Genomic DNA, 6,239 nt, shown 5'->3' on the forward strand with positions numbered 1-6,239 from the left:
AAGACGTGCTTTATTTTGAAGATACAGACTTCTAAAATTTCTTCAATTGTCTGGCCTTCAAAGTCGTTACATATATATAACTTAACAGGAAAGTATCAAGCTACATAAGCGTTTTGTAAACACAAATACTTTATTTTAAAACAGTATTAGTAAAGCCGTATATAAATCCATATATCTTTCTCATTTCCAATTTTTAAACAGTTTAGAATGATACTAGAATGAGATTTCCACTCTGCAGCGCAGTGTGCGCTGATATGAAACTTCCTGGCAGATTAAAACTGTGTGCCCGACCGAGACTCGAACTCGGGACCTTTGCCTTTCGCGGGCAAGTGCTCTACCAACTGAGCTACCGAAGCACGACTCACGCCCGGAACTCACAGCTTTACTTCTGCCAGTACCTCGTCTCCTACCTTCCAAACTTTACAGAAGCTCTCCTGCGAACCTTGCAGAACTAGCACTCCTGAAAGAAATGATATTGCGGAGACATGGCTTAGCCACAGCCTGGGGGATGTTTCCAGAATGAGATTTTCACTCTGCAGCGGAGTGTGCGCTGATATGAAACTTCCTGGCAGATTAAAACTGTATGCCCGACCGAGACTCGAACTCGGGACCTTTGCCTTTCGCGGGCAAGTGCTCTACCAACTGAGCTACCGAAGCACGACTCACGCCCGGAACTCACAGCTTTCATTCTGGAAACATCCCCCAGGCTGTGGCTAAGCCATGTCTCCGCAATATCCTTTCTTTCAGGAGTGCTAGTTCTGCAAGGTTCGCAGGAGAGCTTCTGTAAAGTTTGGAAGGTAGGAGACGAGGTACTGGCAGAAGTACAGCTGTGAGTTCCGGCCGTGAGTCGTGCTTCGGTAGCTCAGTTGGTAGAGCACTTGCCCGCGAAAGGCAAAGGTCCCGAGTTCGAGTCTCGGTCGGGCACACAGTTTTTATCTGCCAGGATGTTTCATACAATGATACTAGTCCTGAAAAAAATAGTATGAGCAATAATCATTACAAACTTACATAAGAGATGTAAAACAATAATTTTGAATATAATATGATATATTTCTGTGTACTGAGTGATTTAAATTTTGGTAGAAGCTACATTAACGATTTTTGTATTGGCTCTGTGCCGGCCGAAGTGGCCGTGCGGTTAAAGGCGCTACAGTCTGGAACCGCAAGACCGCTACGGTCGCAGGTTCGAATCCTGCCTCGGGCATGGATGTGTGTGATGTCCTTAGGTTAGTTAGGTTTAACTAGTTCTGAGTTCTAGGGAACTAATGACCTCAGCAGTTGAGTCCCATAGTGCTCAGAGCCATTTTTTTTTATTGGCTTTGTATTTGTAAAGTACATAATTGATCCGTTTTATGCATATTAGCAGGTAATTTGTTGTTCTTACAGTTCTAATAAAAACACAATAACTAATATAGTTTCGTAATTATTAATTACTCTATCTTTTCTCATCAGCTGACTTTACAACATATAAGCCTCAGAAAGCATACATCTCCACTTTCCACCCTTTGCAATAAATCTATGATTTTTTCCTTTGTTAATAACAATGTCCCTATGTACGTACAACCGGTTTTGTCCACAACGATTTCTTAACCAAGTCTTAATCAATTTCGGTGTAGAGAAAGATATTCCGGCTGTTGCAGTTGAAACAGGAAGACAAGAAAGGATCAGCATTAAAGATGTAACGAAGGGGAAAACGTCTGCAGTACAAAACTGCAAACACTCAACTGCAGAGGTTGGTACAAGTGTTTTCTTTACATCTTCCCTTTTCCATTTTGTCACCCACAACTTGACTTCGGCCCTCAAATTAGAGTTGCAGTCACTTTCATCCTTTCCAAACATTTTATAATACTTTCTAGCCACTGTTTCAGTATCACTAATCACTGACTCCATGGACCTCGTCGACGAAGAACAGACTTATGGTAGAAACGTGTTCAGGTTGAAGAGAATTAGAACGTTTTTAGAGGATCTGTTTCCAAGACCGTTGCTTTTTGTGTTAACAATGGGGATGACGACATTAACGCTAAAATAACTTTCTGGACTCGATGGGGCAGCATTTGATCTGTTAATTTGGCGAGATGCAATTCTGGGTGTTTCGATGGTACTTCCAACAATATCTACAATTCTCTTGGCTTCATCATAAAAGAAGACTGAACTCTGCAGCTGCATTATCTCGCATTGTTCTTAAGACTGATAAAGTGTCGTTTACGGTATCAGTTGCTTGTGTAACATCAATAGTTTCTTTTTAGGAAAATCTAGTGAGAGGCAGTGTTTGACAGAGCACATCAGCAAGGCACACTAGAGTTAAGATAAATTCTCCATTACTGATATCATATAAAAGCGTCGTAGGTGTTGCACTAGAGGTATCACTTGAAAAATGTGGTCATTGTGAAATTTCCTCAAGGCACAACACGTTTTTTTTCAATTTTTTAAAGAAACGACACTACAGATAACTGCCTTTCTACCCATCTTGTTTCACACATGGAGACAAGTTGACTGCCTGTGTTCTTAATGAGTACAGCATTTCTTCTTGAAGAGGCTGTAAAAAATGAAACAACCTCCTTAACGATTCCAATTGAGTTTCTCACTTATTGCACACCAGAACACTTAGAAATATATAAATTCAAAGAATGGTTGAAACATGGGGCTCTTTTAGCATTAATACATTCTTTCTTTATTGTGGCAACTGCTCCAACAATCTCGAAACTCATGACAGAGCAGCCATCGGTTGTAACAGCAATACGTTTACTAAGGTCGAGATTAAGATGTCTCATAGTGTTTATCAAAGTTTTACCTAAGGGTATTCCAGTCATTCTTGTATCTTTATCCTCTTCATCTGGACTATCTTTGTTACATTTATTAGAGTCATAGCCTCCTTCAAAAGACTCACGTCGATCATTTTCATCGTCAGATGTTGAAGAGAAATCTTCGTTTTATTACTTTTGGATCCAGCTTTGAAGTTTTGTCTCTGGCACCCGTTGACTGGTGAAACCTATGAAATCTTCTCTGATCACATCTTTATAAGTATATCTTTAAAAAACTGAAATCTGAGTTTCGTGGCTGATGTCAGTCGTCTCATCAAACCCAGTACTGTACAATTTGTTTTCTTCGATTCTATTTACTATCTGAGAAATAATTTCTTGGCCACAGAGCATTCAATCAACTCATTTTGAACAGTTTTACTTAAAAATGTGCGTCTTTTATTACCAGATCTATACTGTGCTTCTAATTCAACTTCCCCACATTATTCTGCGCGAAATTTCATCAACTCTTTAAAGTTGCCTTTATTTGCTAGTCTGGGATCGTTAGAAAAAACAGAGCCATCATCTCGATGTCCTCTAAACGGTATGTTCTGCCTTCCAAGAAACATGACGTTTTGCAAAGGAAATGACAACAGTTTTCGGTTTTTATCATTCTCTTTATTTGGTAGATGTCAACTTGATTTTCAACCGATTTATTTGGATTTTGGTAAGAAACCAAAAAGTCGTTGCCACGTCCTAAAGCTTGCTGATGATATACTGCTTTACTGTGATTTTCCAGGTCACCATCCTTACCTAATAACTTTGCAAATTTTGTCAGAGGTACAGTCAATAATGTGTTTAACTTCATTCCCACATGATACCCACCCTAAGAGTAGGCGTAATGAAAGGACACACTTTGCAAAATAGACCTTCTTTGGATAGAGAAAAAACTAACCATGCTTTATATTTATCTAAGTGCTCTTTTTTCAGAAACCTTCTTTCAGTCTTCCCACCCTTATTATGAGTAGAATGTGGGTAACTGTATTCAGCAGGAGGTTCCCAGTGGTTTTGTAGTATGGTGGCAAGCGCACTATCTGATGGTTTAGTCCCAGTATGTAGAGCGATGTCGTTTTCGTAATGTACACCTGAAACGGAAGTGTTATCTGCAGGTAATGAAGTTGAAGCGCAGCTCATCCACATGGATCATTCGAAGTAGCAGGCATTGGCGGTGCTGAGTCCTCAATCTCATTATGCTCGTCTGATGTGGAACCTGAAAAGAATACATTGCACCAACGTCGTAAGTGATATGTGTTTAACCCTCCTGCCTCACAAACGTACATGGCATACCACAGTTAGTACGCACAAGCAGCTGTTGGCATAAATGAATGCTTGGCTGCTCACTCTGCTAATAGCCTTTTGGCCTAAATGCGCATCAAAGGCTTAATACTCTGCGAGTCACCGTGTGGTGTGAGGCAGAGGGTACTCTAGGGTACCATACGTGAAGGTTTCTTCCTATTCCATTCCCGGACGGAAAGAGTGACTGTTTAAACACCTCTCTGCGAGCTCTTAGTCTCTTACATAGCTGATTTTGTCTTAGCGAGATAGATGCGTAGCAGGAAGGAGATTATGCATCGCTTCTGCCAAGATTTTGCGTCTGGAATTTTTCAAGGTGGTTCTGGCGTGATATACGTCTTTCTTCGGGTGTTTGCCAATTCTGACTTCTCAACATGTCACTAACGCTCTCTCGCCAGTCAAACAAACCTGTTACCATTCGTGCTTGCCTTCTTTGTTTTTGCTATATGTCTCCCGTTAGTCCAGCCTGATAGGGGCCCGGCGCATTTGCTCCATATTACTGGCCGAAATGTCTGTGGGTCCGTTCTACTTCCCTTTTTGTACATCGCTGTGACTTGTGCCCTTTTCCATTCACTGGGGATAACTCCTTGTTCGAGGGCCACGCGGTAAATTAAGGTCAAGAAAGGGGCTAATTCGGTCGCATATTCCGTGACAGGAATTCCGTCGGGCCCTGGATATTTGTTGCGTTTTAGAGATTTAAGCTGTTTTTCGACATGTTTTTAATCTAGAGCATCCTGAGATCTTTAATACTGTACTGCGTAATTTTATATAGAACCTAAGGTTCACGCAGCGTACCGCAAAAAGAGTTCACTGGCTGACTGGCGTCAAATTTTTGGCCGGCTAGATTGACTATACTCGACATTGCTTCTTTCGTTTGTTATCTAAAGTAGCAAAATAAATACTAAAACGCAGTCAGTGTATTTATATATTAACTAAAAAGATTCCTATCAGTTGCATAAGTGGTTCCAAATTTGTGATAATTTTTTATAGATTGTAGTGATGGAATGAAGCTTCGTGTCAGCCATCACATCTAACACAGAACTTTACGCCATAATTTACTAGATGTGGAAGTCCTCAGAGACCCTTCTGTTTGTGAATTTCTAGTTAGTTCATTGAAATAAGGGGGCCTACATAGAAAATTGCAATGAAGCACATCTAAGTTGTAGTCATAGCTGCCGTCTTGTAGCGGAATCATGTGACAGATTCGAAGGTGTATTTACCATTTTAAAAATACGCATGGTGCACATAAAAACGTACACTTGTGTTTATTTCCATTTGACACTGATATTTCCGGTTCTACTGCATCAAAGTATCTTAAATGTTAGTAGTCAAACATTTCGGTTTTAGATCACGGTGCACAGGAAATGAACATGTTTTCGAAAAAAATAAATTATCACATTTAACTGATATATTGCAACTAGGCCTTAACGTCACACATTGGATGACTTAGCATGGAAGATGAGATTTAAACGGGTCCTGATAGGTAAATTGCCGTGATACTGACAAAATAATGAAGCAAGAATCTAGTTCTGTGTGTGAAATGTTATCTTAAGGGACTTCACTGCTAAGGTCATCAGTCCGTAAGCTTACACACTACTTAACCTAAATTACCCTAAGGATAAACACACACACCCATGCCCGAGGGAGGACTCGAACCTCCGCCGGGACCAGCCGCACAGTACATGACTGCAGCGCCTTAGACCGCTCGGCTAAGAGAATCTAGTTCTGTTTCTTTGTAAATTTGCTACCGTGGGTTGTTCGTTTTCGTTTGTTAATTGTACAGTATTCTTTTATAGATTAATAGAGCAATTGTGGGGTATCGTATTTATATTCATCGGCAATGAAAAAGTTAAGCAGGCAGTTCTTTGCAGGGTCTGCAACTTGGCACGCAAGTGCAGTGCCAGTCGTTTGCTACATTAGGAATGACGCGAGGAAGCAACAATCTTTCGTAATAATACTTTGTTGGGACTTCATATTCAAATGTGACCATCGCATGTGTTGTCAAAAACGGTCAATCTGCCTGCAGATCTCAAACGAGACTGACCACTGGCAATTTTATCATCAGAATACCCCCTCCACCAGCCGAAAATAACTTCCGAGGCAAAGGTACTTCCCGTAGGCGTCACTGATACTAAGTTTAACAGTTCG

General features: G+C 40.7%; 1 non-coding gene across 1 annotated transcript; it reads right to left on the reverse strand.

The window, feature by feature from the left end:
- Positions 1-583: 583 nt before the first annotated feature.
- On the reverse strand, positions 584-658 carry Trnas-cga. Its single transcript has one exon. It is a non-coding gene; the product is annotated as a tRNA-Ser (tRNA).
- Positions 659-6,239: the final 5,581 nt, after the last annotated feature.

This window comes from Schistocerca americana, chromosome 2 (assembly GCF_021461395.2).
Source record: "Schistocerca americana isolate TAMUIC-IGC-003095 chromosome 2, iqSchAmer2.1, whole genome shotgun sequence".
Classification (NCBI taxonomy): Eukaryota; Metazoa; Arthropoda; class Insecta; order Orthoptera; family Acrididae; genus Schistocerca; species Schistocerca americana.